The 20,000-nt window shown below is 45.6% G+C and overlaps 1 protein-coding gene across 2 annotated transcripts in view; it reads right to left on the reverse strand.

The window, feature by feature from the left end:
• Positions 1 to 20,000, reverse strand: part of LOC123503874 (phospholipase DDHD1-like) — a 171,599-nt gene that overhangs the window by 53,315 nt on the left and 98,284 nt on the right. The window lies entirely within an intron of this gene.

Here is a 20,000-nt window from a genome sequence, read left to right on the forward strand (position 1 = left end):
CTTTCATAATCACGCCTCCTGCTCCCCTTTGACTCACTCTAATTTGTTTTCCCCACTGATACAGAAAGGTCAGCGTTAATACCACACCACAAACAAACGAGGCAAACGAATTCATAAGAGTTATCCAAGGGTCACATTGCTCTGAAAATAGCACCCTTCGTTACGCAACATAACACTTGAATACCGACCCCCTACCACATGAGGCACGCAGAAAAAAAAAGAAAGAAAAACACACCAGCGGGAAAGTATGCAGCTTAAATTGAACACACGAAAAAACGTCTCGCTTAGAAAGTGTAGCTATAAATGAAAGTTTCCAACGCACACAAGGAACGACGCACTATATTAAGAGGAAAGAAGGACCAGTGACCAAGAGATTATATTAATAAACCATGCTGGGTAAAAGTCGGCGGCAGGGAGGAAGCAGGAAGCGGAATAAATGGACGATGCATATAAAGTAAAGATTAGAAGATGTTCTTGTTACCTTTTTCCTCTTGTGGAGCAGATCCGTCAAGAATACACGCGGATACAAACGCACACACACACACACACACACACACACACACACACACACACACACATTGCAGTCACATTAGGAGAAAAAATCATTGAGACATGAATTGAAAAAAAAGAATAATAAAACAAAATGAGGAAACAACGAACACTCAGAAATATTTGAATACAGAAGAAAAGTAAAAAAAAAAAAAAAAGGAGAAAAAGAAAGACGACGTGGCAGAACAGGATGCTTTAGGAAGTTAATATAACCGTCACCACCAAGAACACACTCTCCCTCACCACCACCACCACCACTCCCACCACCACCGCCACCAGCACCCCTAACACCATGCCCTAAGTTCAATCTCTTCTCTCCGCTTCATTCCTAGAAACACTTCTCTTTGTTTTTCCATGTCAGTCACCGCATCACACACACACACACACACACACACACACACACACACACACACACACACACACACACACACACCTGCACAGTTCTGTTACCTCTGTACACCCACGCGTTGCAAACTTATTCTCATCACACATATAACTTAAATTTTTTCTTTCCATTTATGTTTCCTCTGTTACGTTAATTTGTTTATAAGTTACGCGATTGAAGAACGAGTGGATGCCTTTTTCTTTCTGTTTATCTGCATAGAAGCGCGTTACACTAACATAAATACAAAAATAACTATAAAAACAACAACAAGGGGAAAGATAAACCCCATCCTTCGTCTTTGCAACGGAACCAACCAAACTGATGATGATGATGATGATGATGATGATGATAATGAAAGGGGCTGTATACAAAAATCGATCTGGTGGTAAGGATAATTTCGCTCCCTGCCCTGTCGCTTGTCAGTAACGTGCTGTCTACCCTCACCGCTCAGTCACACTCACGCAGCCACGTCATGCTGACACGCTGGTGATAAAAAGGAGTCATGCACTTAGCTCTGTCTGTGTGTTTCCTTGTCAATCAATGCGAGAGAGAGAGAGAGAGAGAGAGAGAGAGAGAGAGAGAGAGAGAGAGAGAGAGAGAGAGAGAGAGAGAGAGAGAGAGAGAGAGAGAGAGAGAGAGAGAGAGAGAGAGAGAGAGAGAGTCAGTACCTTTCTCTCCGTCTCTCTTTCTCTCCCTCTCTCTGACCACTTTTTCCTGGATCTGTGGGACGCAAGGACGCCACTCTACGCTCTTTATTAAACCTTTCTTGGACTCACACACACACACACACACACACACACACACACACACACACACACACACAACTTGATTGTTCATATGAGTATTTCCGTTTTCCTCCTAAGATCAGCTGACTCAACGCCTCGTGCTTCTTCGTGAGTTGTGTTTGTTGCCTCTAGGATAACACGCAACTAGAGGAAGTGTGTGTGTGTGTGTGTGTGTGTGTGTGTGTGTGTGTGTGTGTGTGTGTGTGTGTGTGTGTGTGTGTGTGTGTGTGTGTGTGTGTGTGTGTGTGTTTGTCACTAATATGTGCTAGTAAATTTATCAGGATGTTTGTCGCCTTCCCAGTCTGTTTATCTCAAGGTACATCGGCATCAACACGTCTAAGTTGAGTGTATCTTGCAGCAGCACGTCCCTCCGGCACTAGCAAGGCCGTGGCGGGACCTCAAAGTCTGCCTTGCGGTGGTTGTCTGCTTCCTTTGCCGTCGTTACTATCAGAGACATTCCCGACGGAGCTAAAGGTTATTTGGACTGCATGGTTATGAGTCTCGTCCAGCGGCCCGTATCAAAGAGGTGCTGGAGGGTATTATCGGGTAATCTCTTCCTTTACATCTACACCTGAATGACTAATTAATTACCTTCTCGCTTGTACTGCATCCTTCTGTGTTCTTAAGTGCAGCTATTAACAGTATGAACCCACTGCACGTCTACTAACATTCATTACTCATCTCGGTTGGTTGCGTGTCTGTTCCATGGCTTCTCAGCGTAACATTAAGTCTTCAACTCATGTTTCCAGGTGATTCTTTGGCTGTCTTCCCTTACAGTAAGACTCGAATATGACCACTTCGTCGTTCGCTTATCATTGTACAAGGTCTGAGGATGAGTTCGAGTAACAAGACAAACTTTCCCAAACAGTGACGCTTCCCCTTCACACATCCCCCAGTATACCGGAAATGCCGAGCAACCTCAGCCACCTGCCATGGAACCAAGACCTCAAAGGGCGAGTTCGAGCAACAACACAAACTCCCACAACGGCCACTGTCGCCTCCCCCGCCCAACTCTTATACCGTAAATTCCATGCGGTCTCAGCTCCACCTTCGTCCCTCTCGCCCGTCTGACGCACCGATGCCCCGACCTTGAGAAAAGACCTTAACAAAGTCGTGCCCGTCGTTGGGCCAGATGGCGCCCGACGTCTCGATCAGGGGAGTCTTTGAACTTCCGAAGGTCATGAAGAGCTCGGCAGCTGCCACGCGACCACCACACCTGCAGAAGGCGGATGCAAAACTGACGGTTCCTATAGGCCAGGTGGCGTTCTGTCCCCAAAAGTCTATGAACCCTCGAAGGCCATGGCGTATGGGAGGCAACAGCTGCCACGCGACCACCGCCGCCGCCGCCTCGCTCGACGCCGCCGCTCTCGGGTCGCGTCCAGAACAACAAAATCAAGAAATTACAGTCTTCATAACAAAGACGAGCGCGCTGCCGCATGACATGGCTCGCTCATTGGCTGCTTGGTGACCTTCCATCACGCATCACACTCCGTGGAAGCAGAGCAGCTGCGGCAAAACCTAACTACAGGGACGATGATGCTGCGGCGATAAATAACAACTGCCGACATTCAGGCAACAACGTTATACTAAATTCAAGACAGAGAGATGAAAACTTAGAAAAAGTAAGCGTGACTATACCACACACACACACACACACACACACACACACACACACACACACACACACAACACAACACTAATAAAAAGGGTTATCAACACAATTGCTGTGGTGAGTACACTAATTGTAAATTAGTAACAGAGAAAGAGAGAAAAACGAAAAAAAAAAAAAAAACAGGAGTCAGTGTTGCGTGACGATGGAAACATTCACTGGAGCACGAACAAAAAAAGATTCCTCCTAATATACACAAGCCAGGCTGAGTGGGCGGGTGTGTGAACCAGCGAAGGTCATGAGCCAGGACAGGGCGGCGGCAGCTGCCACGCGACGAACACACCTGCGGGAGGCGGCTACGGTGACGCTGCCGCCACGCCACGCTACAAAGGCCGGGAAGGGAGCCCAGCAAGAGGAGGAGGAGGAGGAGAAGGAGGAAGATGAGGAGGAGGAGGAGGAGCTATGTGTGGGCGGCAGGTGGTGGCGGCGCGGGTAATCTGCTAGGACAGCGTCTCTCCTTCAGCTCGACCGCGAAGGGCATGGGCTGTTGACCTCCTGCCTGTGCCCGCCAGCCCTAACTAAGGCGCCCTTCCTTACTCCTGGTTGCAATTAGGGTGTCTCTCCTGCAATCATTCCCATGTATAAATATTAACGACCCACAAAAAAAGATTTGCGTTAACGAATCTGTGGAATTTTTAGTGAATCGGAAAGTGAGCAAGGGGGGAAAGAATACCGCGGAGATAACGGACGAGGGAGAGCGGGAAGAGGCTGCTGAGAGAGGCCGCCAGGGAGAGTATTATAAATTAGATCATAACGCGGAGTGAGTGCGAGGGAGTGTGAGGAGGGAGTGAGGAAGGAGAGCGCGGGCAGACACAGGGGTACACGGTGAGAGACTGTGCAGAATGGGGGGGGGGGAAGGCAGGTGAAGGGGCGTGGGGGGAGTGGCCGCCCGCCCGCCCGCCCGCAAGGTCAGGGGATGATGACCCCTGGGGCTCCGAAGGGTTAGCGAAGGCGACACACACACACACACACGCACACACACACACACACACACACACACACACACACACACACACATGCCTGCACCACGTGACTCTTGTTACATATTTCTTTGTGGAGGTGAATCATGCCACACCACACCTACCACAGCAACACCACACCTACCACAGCAACACCACACCGCCACACCATACAACACCATATCTATATCAGACTCATCACACACCACCCACCAAACCAAACACCACACACCATTACATTTAGCATACACACTAAAACACACCACCACACCACCACAACACACCACCACACCAAAATCACCTGAGAACCACGCATGCATCTTCTTACTAACTACACCAATACACAACACCAGACCACACCAACACCAAAACACACCACCAAGGCTGACCACGTGGGAGCAAAACACACACACACACACACACACACACACACACACACACACACACACACACACACACACACAGAAGGCGCACAAAAGCAAATCGATACAGTCGCCTAGAACTTGAATCAAAACTAGATTATAATAAAAAAAAATGCTAAGAATAGATCGTACAAAAATAAATATAACCTGATTTGTGCAGTTATTCAGAGAGAGAGAGAGAGAGAGAGAGAGAGAGAGAGAGAGAGAGAGAGAGAGAGAGAGAGAGAGAGAGAGAGAGAGAGAGAGAGAGAGAGAGAGAGAGAGAGAGAGAGAGAGAGAGATCAAAGCCCTTTCAGGAAATACGTATCACAATATCACAATACACATATAAGGTAAACAAACAGCAATACCAACAATAATGAGAAGAGAAAGGGAGCTCCATTAAAGAGGAAGACAAGGGGAATCCCGGGTGTGGTCATGGGGCAGAGGGAAAGGAAATGGGGAAGAAAACACGTGATCAGTAAGGGGAAGAGGAAAGGGAAAGAGGAAATGAAAGACTTGTGTGTGTGTGTGTGTGTGTGTGTGTGTGTGTGTGTGTGTGTGCAAGAGAGCCCTGGCATGTCCTTCCGATATTTGTCATGTAAGTTCTCAAGTGTTTTTGGAAAGAGAGACATACCCAGAAGACTTGTGATAAAGGAAATACTACTACTACTACTACTCTCCTCCTCCTCCTCCTGCTCCTCCTGCTCCTTCTTCTCCTACCGCTACTACAAGAGGTAATCGTAATGTAATCATGTTTTTGTTAGCGATCGGGCACGTACCCAAGAGAAGCCTGGAGGCACCAACACCTCATTATATAGGGAACGCCCGGTCTTCTCGCGGGCTGGTACAGGAAGACTAGACGCGTTTAGTAGAGGTTCATATTGAGATTGATAGGATGAGAGAGAGAGAGAGAGAGAGAGAGAGAGAGAGAGAGAGAGAGAGAGAGAGAGAGAGAGAGAGAGAGAAATTACGTATTAGATTTTTAACGGAAACGAGAAGTTAACTTTGTGTGTGTAATTCACCTCGGTTTCCTGCTGGTCACCCAGCCAGTCTTCCCCATTACGGAGCGAGCTCAGAGCTCACAGACCGATCTTCGGGTAGGACTGAGACCACAACACACTCCACACACCGGGAAAGCGAGGCCACAACCCCTCGAGTTACATCCCGTACCTATTTACTGCTAGGTGAACAGGGGCCACACATTAAGAGGCTTGCACATTTGCCTCGCCGCTTACCGGGACTCGAACCCGGCCCTCTCGATTGTGAGTCGAGTGTGCTAACCACTACACTACGCGGTGTGTGTGTGTGTGTGTGTGTGTGTGTGTGTGTGTGTGTGTGTGTGTGTGTGTGTGTGTGTGTGTGTGAGTGTTCGTCTATTCTCTCTCTCTCTCTCTCTCTCTCTCTCTCTCTCTCTCTCTCTCTCTCTCTCTCTCTCTCTCTCTCTCTCTCTCATAGATTATTACTTACTCACAATTTCATGCCGTATTAAAATGCCTTTCTAATCGTCTAGAATGTCTCAGTGTCAGCCCGTCTGCCTGCCTGTCTGTCTGTCTGTCTGGAACCACACACTTCAGGTCGTCCTTGAGGGGAGTCACGTCCGTCAGTTCTGCTCCAGCTGCGTGGGGGCGGCGGTGAAGGGGATGGCTTTTTTGTGGAGTGCATTGCTCCTGTATCTCTGCTGTGTCTGTCTCTCCTGTTGTGTCCTGTTTCAGTGTTTTGGCTTTGAACTTCCATGTGTATTGTTTTTAACCCCTTCAGTACCATGACGTGTTTCCCTATTCCTTCTGTTACTGTTTGGTGATTTTATACAGCTTTAGAAACTTATGTGGGGGTTAAAATAGTGAAGACTCTGGCAATTATTCTTCTGGCCTCCATAGACCCTTACTAATGTCAATAAAATGGTCTAGTACACAAATCTGAGGGTAAAAACGTGTCCCAGTTCAATACAGAGACGCATTTTTACCTCGATTTTTGGGTGTGAGTAGACGATTATATTTGCATTAGCAAGCGTTTATGGAGGTCCAAAGATTAATGGCTAAAGTCTTTAGCATTTCAATCTCAACATATGTTTTTGAACCAGAATAAATACGAAAACGTGTCATGGTGCTGAAGAGATTAAAAGGACACAGATTTTTGGTCAGTTAATTTGTGTTTTGGTCTTTAATAGTGTAAGAGGTTTATATTACCACTAGGATACAAATAAAAAATATCTCAACTTTGTTCAGAGCGATTGTTAGTTAAGATAAGATATTGAAGCATCTATATATAATGTCTGTATCATCCCCACATCTGATTTATAAGTAGTAACACATAGTAAACTAATACAAGAATCTCAGGGTGCTTTTTTTTCCCTTCAGTGCATAAATCTTGTTAATCTGTCAATACAATCATAAAAACACTCTTAAAAACCTGCGTCACTTCAACTAAAGCCTCTTGAAAGCAGTTGAATTGTATTGAAGCGACACACTATCACATATAAGACAAGAAGTCACAACATTAAGATAACAAAGAAAGAAAATCAGTCATAGGTAAATACAGTTAGGTAAACACACACATACACACTTATACATACATACTATCGGTCATCTGTTACACTGAACACATGTATGCGTATATTTATGTATGTATTCATATGTACGTATCACCTGTGTGTATCGTAGGAGGGAATCAGTACAGAGGTGTGTCAGTGTGAGGCGGTCCTTCCTGCACGCTAATTGCAATGTACACCTGAGCAGGAATCGTCTCATCTGATGGTATCCTTCGCCTTAAATAAGTTGAACATAACCTTCTTCATCAGTATTCAGAACATGTATTTCGCTACCTGAATTGGACAAGGTGATTGGTCTTCTTTTTTTGCTATTATTATCATTTTATATATCAATTCATTTATTATCTTTTTCTGGAGGGATGAAGTGTTAAAGATATTATTAAAGTTTCCTCCTTCATATTTTCTTTTATTCCTTTCCTAGCCTCTTCTATTCCCGTGCACAAATCCACACACACAAAACATCAGCTCCTTCTTTTTCTTCTACTCTCATGCATATATTTTTTGCTGCCTCCCCTGCCCCAGAATGCTTGCTACAGTCTGCTACACTCTTCACTAGTTCTCTGTGCCAAGGCAGGTGGTGGTGAGGAAGTTATGAGAAGAGTTAAGAGAGAGCAAATGGACGTGTTGTTTACAGCGACGGCGGGGGTTATGAGTCATTTTGCTGTTGTGTTACAGGGATTGTTATCAGAACACGTGTAGGAATATATCACGGGTCTCTCTCTCTCTCTCTCTCTCTCTCTCTCTCTCTCTCTCTCTCTCGCTTAACCTCTTCAGTACCATGACATATTTCCATATGCCTTCTGGTTACTATTTTGAGATTTTCTACAGCTTCAGAAATTTTTGTGGGGGAATAAAATAGTGAAGACTGTGGCCATTAATCTTCTGATCTTCATATACCCTTCCTAATGTCAATAAAATCGTCTGATCGTACACAAAATTCAATACAAAAATGCGTCTCAGTACTGAAGGGGTTAATGAGCCACAGCTGCACCTTTTACAATGTACAAAAACAACAGTATCAGGTCATCAGGTCGGGTTTCGTCTACCTGGCTCAGACGTATAATTCAAAAGCTCGACAAAAAACCCTCATTGTCCCCGTGGATGGAAGTGATCAGCAAGTCTCCGTCTGTAACTGCGATTAACGTGTTCCTGTTCGGTGAGATTTTCTGCTCAAGAGATCATGCAAAAACAAGCTTACTGGATACAGCCAGCGGGGGATCACGACCGTCCGTACCCTCCTCCTTCCTTCTCCATGAGCAAAACCACACTTCCCGTAATAGCGGCGAGAGCTAAAAGCGGGAATCAGTCTGCGGTGGGTTACACAAAACACTTGCGTAAGGATACAACGACAGGGAGGCGGGAAGAGGCGAGAAACGAGTGCCCTTCGTGGAGAAATGCCACTTGGATACACCGCCAAGGTTGTTTGTGCTCCCAACACACACCTGATGTCCTCCCGTCTGCCTCTTCTGGCCAGCTACCTGCATATCACGTTGCGTCTCGGGCATCAGGTTGCTTGTGGTGACGTTCGGGCCTCTTCGCTTGTTCCTTATCGGGCTATATGCGCAGCGGGTTAAGTTATGAGGTTCAGCGTGGGATGTTTCACCGCAGGGACACACCTCAGCTCCTACGATAGATGTACAGTACGTGCGTAACGGAATAGTGTGCGGAAGGCGAGCACGGGCAGAAGAGTGTGGTGGTGCGGTAGATCACGCCGAAGTTTTACCAGGACGCCTCTTTGCAACACCAGAAGGTTGTTGTTTTTACACGTGATATTATTTTCTTTTTTCTTTTCATTTTTTTGCGTTTCTTTTCCATATTAAGCGTGGCGCTGGTCAGTTTTCATCAGTTGTCATTTTTTTTTTTTTTTGACATTGTTCTTACGTGTTATAAGCATTGCAAAAAATCCCTTTACCTGTACTCGTAAAACACACACACACACACACACACACACACACACACACACACACACACACACACACACACACACACACACACACACAGAGACAGAGAGAGAGAGAGAGAGAGAGAGAGAGAGAGAGAGAGAGAGAGAGAGAGAGAGAGAGAGAGAGAGAGAGAGAGAGAGAGATGAGCTTAGCAGTACATCCATTTAGAAGAGATGATAGTCGCTCAGAACATTTTTTCTTTTTTTTTCGTTTTTTTTTCTCCTTGGTACGAGTTCACAGAGTTACCCACACTACAGTAACGCGCTGAGAGGTTAGTCCCGTCTTCTTCCTGACGTCACGCTGTACTGCCGATGCATGGGATGACGTCACTCCATACCCGTCTGCATCCGGTTTCACCATTAACCCCTTCAGTACTGAGACACATTTTTACCATGAGTTTTGAGTATGATTAGACGATTTTATTCACATTAGGAACGGTCTATGGAGGTCGGAAGATTAATAGCCAGAATCTTCACTTTTTTAATCCCCCACACAAATTTCTGAAGCTGTATAAAATCAGCAAATAGTAAGCAGAATGAATATGGAAACTCGTCATAGCACTGAAGGGGTTAATAGTCTTGGCATAAAACAAAGAGTGAAAATGCTTCAAAATTGTCCTCTTGTTGTCAGAAATATCCTTTAATTTTTATTTGGAAAGAGAGAATACTATGATGTTTGTTGTTTAGCCCTAAGAAGATGGAATAAACACGCGTTAATTAAAATATCATTACAAGTTAACCCTTTCAATACTGGGGCATATTTTTACCTTGAGATTTTGTATACAATTAGACCATTTTATTGATATTTGGAAGGGTCTATGAAGTCTTTACTATTTTAATTCCCCACATGAGTTTCTGAAGCTGTATAAAATCACCATATAGTAAGCAGAATGAATACGGAAACGCGTCCTAATACTGAAGAGGTTAATGGTGCACATTTTTACCTTGAGAATTGTGTACGCTTAGACCATTTTATTGGCATTGGGAAGAGTCTATGGAGGTCAGAAAATTAATGGCCAGAGTCTTTACTATTTTAAGCCCTACATGAGTTTCTGAAGCTGTATAAAATCACCAAATAGCAAGCAGAATGAATACGGAAACGCGTCCTGGTGAAAGTGAAAAACCATATTCAGTTCCACTACATTCAGATTTGTCCCTCAGTTTAAAGTTCCTCAATCGCTAAAAATAAAAGCAATCCTATCAACTGTCAGGTCACGTAAGGAGACTGGCACCATAACAGACCTGAGAGTGAGTGACGGGCGCAAAACACTGAGAGCAAGAGCAGCAGGTTAATTGACTTGAGACAGACCGTAACTATGCCAGATTACTTTTTCTCTTATCATAATCTGCTGGAGGGACACGGTCAGGTGGGCTGGAAGAATAGTATCACTGCATTTTCTGTTTAAAAGTGTTCAGGTGTGAAGAAGTAGAAAGCCTCTTCTATTTTCACTCCTACAGGCATCACTGACCATACTGAAAAATGAAAGACGTGAGCTGGCCAAGGTTAAATGGGCCGTGCAGAGTCATTCAAAGAATAAGAATCAATATATAAGGGACAGAAAGACAATGTCACTTCGATTAGTATGAATGGGTACATTTCAATAAGTAAAGACGAGCATCCTCTCTGCCTCTTACACCACCGCGTCCAATTCGCGTGAAATTTAGGTTTCCTTGCCACTGTAGGACAAAGATCTGTGACGTTTGATGGTACAGTGTGACTCTTGTTCCAGCGTGTTGTTGTTCACTGTAATGTTTGCTAACCTGCTTTGTCTGATTTGAAAAAAAATAACTGGATTATGTTTTGGTAGGTAGATAGATAGATAGATAGATAGATAGATAGATAGATAGATAGATAGATAGATAAATAGATAGATAGATAGATAGGCAGATAGATAGATAGATAGGGAGAGAGAGAGGGGGGTGTAACTGTAACTAAACATGTAACAATAACTTAAATGATTGACTGAAAAAAGAGCCGGCATTTCTATAATTCAAGGGCGGTGGGAAGTACCCGTAATGTCCACTTTTTCAGTGTCCTCTGCCCTCGCTGACCCCCCCCCTCCCACACACACCTGGCCGCATGTAACAGGCCGCTATGGCCATGTTTTTGTGGCCGTTGGGCCACCGTCCACTCTCCCGAGTTCGGCCACGTGTGTTGTTGCTATTTCCGTTGGTGGAGTTCCAGGCGCGCTGCGCGTCGCTCTTTGTTGTGGTGCCTCGTGTTGCTGGCCGAGGCGCGCGCCGCGGCCCTGCGCGATGTACTCCTGCTGTTACCACCCTGCCGCCACTGACCTTTCATGCTGTGGTCAGGGCATAGCCTTGTTTGACCTTCCTCTGCGTTTTCACTCTCTCTCTCTCTCTCTCTCTCTCTCTCTCTCTCTCTCTCTCTCTCTCTCTCTCTCTTAATTAGTCCAGCTGGTATATTACATCGAAAACATTACTCCAGTATAAGACTACCTGAAGGCTTCCCGCCACCCTCTCCCTCCAGGCATTCTTCTTTCACAAACCTGTCTTGCCCGTCACTTGCCTTCCTTCTTTCCTTCATTACTCAGCCTGCAGCCAATCAATCACTCCTCCACCAACTGCTGCACCGAACATGCAATCGGCCAGCCAGTCTGTCCTCCTTGCATTGTTGTTTCCCTCCCCGGACCAACGCCACACAGCCCAGCCCAACCCAGCCCAGCCCAGCCCAGCCCTGCCCAGCCATCCCATCCCACGCGGCAGATGTCCTCACTCACCACCACCTCTCCGCTGACCTTGGAAGGTTCAATGCCTCTCCGCCACCATCCCGCTCCAAGACTCATAGCATCCTGCCTTTTGCGCCGCTTTAGCTTGCGACTCCCTTAGATAATTACGTGTCAGCGGCCGACGCGTGGTCCTTCCTCCTCCTGTACCTCCTCCTCCGTCCATTGTTTCGCTTAGATAATAATGATGATTCAGTTTCCGGCCAATTCACCGTTTGTTCCTATTTATTTATTGTAATTGGCCTGCTGGCGCCGCTTGCTGGGGTGTTCCCGGCTCACCCCAGCACGGAGGCACTGTGTTTCCGATGGCGTTCCGGGGATCGATTAAATATGGAATGGTGTGAGGGGGAGGGATTGTTGGTGGGGGTGGGGAATGAGGACGGGATTGGGAACGGGGTGTGGGTGGAGAGAGGGAGGTGAAAGAGGGTGGGTAAGGATAGGGATGGGAGGAGTGTGGGTGGAGGAAGGAAGGGCGGCCAGGAGGGAGAAATGAGGGTTGAAGCACGAGAGAACTTGGGTACAGTTGTGGAATGTGTGTGTGTGTGTGTGTGTGTGTGTGTGTGTGTGTGTGTGTGTGTGTGTGTGTGTGTGTGTGTGTGTGTGTGTGTGTGTGTTCAAGCGCGTATGACCTCAGGAAACACATATTACGTGCAAAAATAACATTAACGACAGAGAGAGAGAGAGAGAGAGAGAGAGAGAGAGAGAGAGAGAGAAATGCTCGCGTGGTGAAGCAAAAAAAAAAAAAAAAAACAAGCCCAATATCTGCCAGACGGTCGGCGGGAGTTCTCTGGAGTACGTACTTGTTTGTTTACAGTTTATTTTTCTTCCCTTCACGTGGGCAGGATTTTACACTCGACTGCCTTCAGCTGACACAAAGAAACCATGCTCACCACCGCCTCATCTTTGCCGCACGACCGATGCTGATGAAGGAAACCAAGCCATACACACACACACACACACACACACACACACACACACACACACACACACACACACACACACACACACACACACACACACACGCTCACACACACACACATGCACGCGTCCAGCAGGGAACCATCCATCATCCTCCCTAACGCATCCACCCTGGGGCGTGAGGAAGAGGAGGAGGAAGAGGAGGAAAAGGAGGAAGCAGAGGAGAAACATGCAGTCACAGGAATGAACAGTTTACGTATCAGACTTGTTGGTCCAATGAAGGCTTTTTATTTTTTTATTGCTGTAAATTATGCCATTCAATCTCCAGCGAAAGAAGTTACATAGTGAAAAAATTGAGGAGGAGGAGGAGGAGGAGGAGGAGGAGGAGGAGGAGGAGGAATGTGATAATTTTTTGCTGATCACATCGAACTGATAAAGATCGTAAAAGTCATTGACACTCTTCAAAGAAACAAACATCCCTGAAGTATAACACACACACACACACACACACACACACACACACACACAACAAAGGCAGTAGGACGAAGAGGAGATGAAGGGGAAGGAAAAGATAGAGAGAGAAAAAAAACGATCTTTACATTATCTAGAAGGAGATGGAATAAGAAGAGGAGGAAGAGGAGGAAGAGGAGGACTAGCTAGCTATATACCCTCAATACCTTGACTCTGAAAGACGCCACACACCTTTACATACCTTTCCTTTTTGCAGCCTTTCCCTCGTGTAGGTTCATCGTATATAACCCTCCCTGCCTCCTACAAGAGATACTGCAGCATTAAAAGGGATCAGATCTAAGGCAAAGGAGAAATACGTAGACCATTCACTGCCTTGAACATCCCAGAATAAAGACCCCCACTACGCCGCCTCCAGATTCTCGAGGGTCCCTACGTAGTATATTCAGTTGCAGTACCAGAGACTCACGTTTTCTTTGCCTCTTGCCGCCTTCTCCGCCTTTCTCCGCTTCAAAGTTTAGAGTGCATCCATTTGTGAGTAAGGCTAACTTAAGGCTCGTATTCTCAAACATTTCTGTGCCTCACCTCTAGTTTCATAAGGCTTTACTTTAATTTACACGAGTTTTTATCTTGGTGGTTTTATGCTTCTTGGGGCAGACTGACAAGATTTCTACATTATCAACCGTAAAAACACTAGCAAACCCAGGAAATGATCCCTGTGGCCTTTGAAAATAAATGTGATGAGAGAGCAAAGCGTTTCTGGATCCGGACCTATATGTGTAAGTTGCTCTGTTCATTTTCTCTTTGATGGCATACCCGTTTCCTATTTAACTTTCTTTCATCTCTTCTTTCTGTCAGCTTCGTTCCGTGCTGCTCTTTCCTCTGCCTGTCTATGTTGTCTGTGTCTGTATCTTTCCGTATGTGCTTCTGATTGTCTATCTTTGGCACCTCTCTATCTCTGTATCCGTCTGTTTGTTATCTTACATGTCCATCTGTTTATCTGTCTGTCTGTCTGTATGTCTGTTTGTCTGTCTGCCTGTTTCTCATTTGATGTTTGTATTTTACGGTGAAACAGAGAGAGAGAGAGAGAGAGAGAGAGAGAGAGAGAGAGAGAGAGAGAGAGAGAGAGAGAGAGAGAGAGAGAGAGAGAGAGAGAGAGAGAGAGAGAGAGAGAGAGAGAGAGAGAGAGAGAGAGAGAGAGATAACTAAATAGCAGCAAAATTGATGAGCCAACAACAATTGAGGCAAAAATCGAGGTATAAAAGCAGCCTATTAACTTTAATTTTCATTTATTACCGCAGCAATTCAGTTTAAATTTGATAGCACGAGGATGAAGGTGAGAAATGAGGCTTACTTTATGATTGATAGGTGTGTGTGTGTGTGTGTGTGTGTGTGTGTGTGTGTGTGTGTGTTCGCGTGGGAAATCCAGACTTGGTTCCCTCGCCTCCCCTGACCATGAAAGAAAAATAAGTATGAATGAAAAAAAAAAAATGTAAAAACGAGACAAAAAAAAATCTTCACCACATTTTCAGCGGAAAAAATCATGTAGCAAAAAACTGATGGAAAAATGCAAAAAAATAAGAGAAAAAATGAAACAAAAAACTGGAAAACCCCCAAAAGGAAAATTTCTCAACAAATCCTGGTGTGTTCGTGTGCTTAATTTCCAAAAACTAAATACAAAAAAATTACAAAAAAAACTGTCCTTTAAAAGTGTAATAATTTTTTGTATCAACTCCGTACTGTGACTTGAAAAATTGGACTTGTACAAAAAATATAAATCACTGTCTCTCCCACAGTGCTCATGTTAATTCCCTCACGAAAAGAATGAGAAAAAGTACATTAAAAAGAAGTACCTATTAATTTTTGTACCCGCATCGCAGTGAGACGTAAAAGTAAATGCTATGCGGTACAAGCATAAATAGATTTCCTCTCACTGTGTACTCGGTAACCTGTCCGCTGTCTTGATTAGCTTGATGATCCACTGCTTATCCTTGACTAGTTTTGTTGGATAACCGACACTTCTGGCTGTGACTTTTTGCTTCCACTACTAACAGGATTTAAAAGTGACGTGAAGCTGTACAAAAATAAGGAGGTTTTAAGCATTCAGTAAATACATGTTCTTAGTAACTGGTCTTACTGAATGCACGAAACTTCTGGCTGTGATTTCTTTTATCTATTTTGCGTGCACTGCTCAAAGGATTTAAAAATTATGTTAAACTGTACAAAAAATAGGAGGTTTTAAACATTCTGTATACACATGATCTTAGTAACTGGTCTTATTGAATACACGAAACTTCTGGCTGTGAGTTCTTTTATTCATGTATCTATTTTGCATGCAGTACTCAAAGGATTTAAAAATTACGTTAAACTGTACAAAAAAATAGGAGGTTTTAAGCATTCTGTACACACATGATCTTAATAACTGGTCTTATTGAATACTGAAAACTTCTGGCTGTGATTTAATTTTTTTGTTGCGTGCACTACTCAAATGATTTAATATAGAGTTAAGCTGTACAAAAATAAGAAGGTTTGGTCTTTCATTTCTTCCGTGAACTTGGTGCTCGAGGCGTGAGATGGAAAAGACACAAGATCTGGGAAGAAATACGATGATGGGAAGAGAGGAAAGAGAGGATGAGTGGAAAGAAATGAGATAGAAAGCAGAAGAGGGAAGTGGGAATGAGTGGGAAACCAAGAGTATCATGAAAAAATGGACACTAATCCCGAAAAAAACTACTACTATACTACTTCTACTACTACTACTATTACTATTACTACTACTACTACTACTACTACTACTACTACTACTAAGAGAAAGTTTTGATGAGAGAGGATCCTGTGAACCGCAATGAACCGGTAATGGCTACTAATGATGATGATGAACAGTGACACGACGAGATTACGTGATGCCCCGGCAGATAAGAACGACCGACGAGAGGAGGAGGAGGAGGAGGAGGAGGAGGAGGAGGAGGAGGAGGAGGAGGAGGAGGAGGAGGAGGAGGAGGAGGAGGAAGAGACGCCGCTGCTCAAAACGCAAAAAAAAAAATAAATAAATAAATAAATAAAATAAAATAAAAAAATAAGGCGACCACAAGCGCTAGATTTTCCGAGAACTAGTTTTTTTTTCCTCTTGTCCACGAATGGATTACCTCGTGACTTCACGCCGCGACACTCGACTTCAAACAGACTTATACGTTTTCCTGCACCGGGGAACGTGTTCATGCTGGGCTATGGTTGTTACTGCACACATTTATCTGCTGCTTTTTCCTCCTTCTGCTTGCCTGGGCGACCGACTAGCTGGGTGGCGAATGGCCGGCCTCCACCACCACTGACAGTCCTAGTACTTGTTCATATTTAGGCATCAGGAAAGAAGGAAAAGGGACAAATATGGGATGTGGTACAGCCGGTCCTTTCCTGCACAAACTGACCACCAGGTAAAGAAAAGAAGAAATCAAGAAGCGTTGTTAAATCTTCCTCTTTTCCTCCACATGCAAAGTGGTATAAACACAAAAAGAAAAAAAAAAAAAAAAAAAAGAAAAAAGAAATACAAGGAAAAGAAACTCGAGTTATACTTTTGGCAACGTGTTGTACTGCGTTGTGTTGCGTTGCTTGGCGCAACCAGCAACACTTTATGACAAAGCTTCCTGCGCATTAGCAAAGTTCCGCCTACACTTTATTTTCTGGTTAACGAATAATCATAAATACCTTTCCATTTTTTTAACGCTTATTTTCCTCCAAGTTTAGCATAGCCATTAAAACACACACTTGTAACCTCCCTGACTCACCACGGCCCTGGATGGGTCTGGGCAGCAGCATGAGTCACAGGGAAGGTGGCGCAGTGAGAGGCGAACCATACTCATTATTTTTTCAAACCGATCAGACCTTGGCGCTGGCTGTGATTATTTTACTTAACTTTATTGCAGGTTGTGCCGCGCCAGACACACCTGCACCCCAAGAACTCATTATTATTTGTCCTCGTGCTATGTCCGACAGCCGCCCACCTTTCCACTTTTTACAGGCTCTTCAAACATTGCTTTAGTGTTAGGTGGGATTACCGGGGGAGGCACAACATTACCAGCAACACTTCAGGGAACGAGGAACATGGTACTTTGTCGTCTGGCTGTCCCTAACGCCTTGTCCTATTCAAGTTGATGGCCAAGTGATAACTAAGTACTTTCTGTAATAGTAAGTGACACACAGAGATACTTATGTTTCCTTTAAGAGTAAAAAATGATGAAATGGATAAAAACACTGAGAAAGAACCTGTTTTTTTTATTTCCGATTCCCCTTAAGAGTTGATTAGCAGAAGTATTCGATCGGGTTTACCAAGCTTACGTGGTTCCGGTGATGTCTCGGTGCTTCTCTTGAAACACTCCATCTCACAGAAAAGGCCAAGGAAAAGAGAACCAGGCAGAGAGTTCCAGAGTTACCCTGTAATTACTCCCTCCCGACCTTTGATGATGCAGCACAATGAGGCTCCTTTACAAATAAGAAACTAATGTCAACTTTCCTCATGGCCACCCACCGCCCGCCTCCAGCCAGCCAGCCAGCCAGGCGGGAGACGGTCGCCCGCCACGTGGCACCTTTCTTCCCGCGCTTGAAGGATGTAGAGGCTCGCTACCCACTGGCGGAAGCCCCGAGGCAACAGCAGCCCTTTGTCAGTGAGGGGTGGCGGCCCTGGCTGGCGGCGACAGGCACCCGGTCAGCGTACTTCGACCCTCGCGCTCTCTCAAGGTTCCTCGGAAAGTCAATTATACCCCGTGGTCGTTCTTGAAGGAAAAGCTGCAACCTCTTAACCTCGACTGTCTTCTCGCCACCGCCACCAGGCTGTCTTCTTTAGCTACTTTCTACTCAAACAGCTCTCTCTCTCTCTCTCTCTCTCTCTCTCTCTCTCTCTCTCTCTCTCTCTCTCTCTCTCTCTCTCTCTCTCTCTCTCTCATGTATCACCACCACGCCCTCGTCAGCCTCTCCTCTCCTCCATTAGCACGCCCTTACCGCCGCCTCGTTACGACTATCAACATTAACAACAAGTCATATCTCCCACTGCTCCATTACACTACTCACACTCACCACCTCATCCATTCACTCACACACTCTCTTTTTTTCTCTTCCTTTTTTATATAACTAGTCTCCTGTAAACTCTTTCTTAGCTAAATGCGCCACCCCTTCACTTTTCTTAAAATCCCTTTATTTTTTCATTTTTACTTTTTACGACCGCGTTGCTATCACTATAATATTCACTCCCATCACCATGTTTATGAAGCGTTTACAGTCCCTTGGCAACATCCCTTCATGCTCCTCACTCAGCCCCTTCACCGTACCCTCCTTCACTCTCCATCACGGCCACCACCACCACCATCACCACCACCAACCAACCAACCAGCGATCTCCCCTTCAATTTCTCCCTCTCACTTTTCTCACCATCTTCCTTAAGCGCTGGCAGGCAGGCAGTCCTCCCGTCCCACCATCTCACCGTCTGTCTATTCAGTCCCTCCATCATGGCAACTATTACCTTCCTTTCTACTCTCCACCACCACCCGACACACGAGCCTCCGCTGCTGTGGCCGGCGGGAGTGTGTTTTTGGGTCAAGGTCGGACAAATGCGTTCCCCAGATGTCGGCGGGCAGCCTAATAATAGCTGTCCGTGGCGAGGAGAGCTTGGTGGTGCTGGTGGTGATGGTGATGGTGGTGGAGGGTGTTGCTGTTGATGCTTCGGTGGGTCTGAAGCTGCGCACGGCAAGGGGACGGATGGAAAAAAGGGATGAATAATTGAGGTGAGGAAGACAGGGGAAAATGTGAGGAGAAGGAGAAGGAAGAGACGAAGAGACACAGGATGGAGACGAGAGGGGAAGGTATACAGCGCGTTGAGTCGAGGCAGGTGGTGTGAAAGCTTGATTGAGGGGAGGATGAGGAAAAAATACAGAGAGATATCGTTGGGGGTGAAAAGGACAAGGAAGAGGCGAGGGCGACAAGGAGACACACGCACAAGAGGTAGTCGGGAAAGGCTGGCGGGGAGAAGGTTACTAAAAGGAGGCAGGTAGCGGTGAAAGTTCGACTGTTAGTGTATCCGAGAGGAGGGAATACGCAATGTGGTGAACGTGCAAGACTTCAGCCCATCCCAGACCAGCCCAGCCCAGCTCAGGCCACCCCAGCCCAGCAGCACCTGAGGGGACACTCCATACAGAACAGGATTTATTGCGTTGTTGATGTTGACGAAGCGGAAACAACTGTAACATAACACTGCGTCGCTCAGACCTTGTATATCCCCAGATGGAAATAGCTGCAAGTAGTGTGTGTGTGTGTGTGTGTGTGTGTGTATCAGTATGTGTGTTACGCCTAATATGGCTGCTATTGCTGTTATTTCCTCTCTCCTGATCTGCAGATACCTGAGGCCAGTGTGAGCGCCTTAAGAGGAACATTTATCCACTGGGTTTTCCCTTTCTCCTCCTCCGGGAAGGGGAAGGCATGGGGTCTGTCTCGCTAAGGTGTCTTGGGAAGCCGCACGACGCTCATCCCGCGGTGGACTGGTCTCGGCGTGGCGGTCGGCTATTCGGTTTTCCAAGAAGCTGAAGGGTAAGGGGCGTTCAGAAGGTCAGGTTGATGCCGCCTGTCAGGATCGGGAGGAGGGCAAG

This window comes from Portunus trituberculatus, chromosome 14, assembly GCF_017591435.1.
Source record: "Portunus trituberculatus isolate SZX2019 chromosome 14, ASM1759143v1, whole genome shotgun sequence".
Taxonomy (NCBI): domain Eukaryota; kingdom Metazoa; phylum Arthropoda; class Malacostraca; order Decapoda; family Portunidae; genus Portunus; species Portunus trituberculatus.